Genomic DNA, 305 nt, shown 5'->3' with positions numbered 1-305 from the left:
CAGGAAGCTGGACAAACTCGGCAGCCCCAAATGTATTGTGAGGGTCTGTTGGGAACGTTTAGCAGAATCCCCCATCAGAGAAATCAGATCCCAGGGGAGGCTCGAGATATTGAGTCTGAGTGGACCATATTCTCCACCTCCATTGTCGATGCGGCCGTTCGGAGCTGTGGCCATAAGGTCTCCGGTGCCTGTCGTGGTGGCAATCCCCGAACCCGGTGGTGGACACTGGAAGTAAGGGATGCTGTCAAGCTGAAGAAGGAGTCCTTTTAAGCCTGGTTGGCTCGTGGGACTCCTGAGACAGCTGA

Source organism: Monopterus albus, unplaced genomic scaffold (genome assembly GCF_001952655.1).
Source record: "Monopterus albus unplaced genomic scaffold, M_albus_1.0 scaffold3.1, whole genome shotgun sequence".
Taxonomy (NCBI): Eukaryota; Metazoa; Chordata; class Actinopteri; order Synbranchiformes; family Synbranchidae; genus Monopterus; species Monopterus albus.
The sequence above is the reverse complement of the archived record's forward strand: the minus strand, read 5'-3'. Positions refer to the sequence as shown.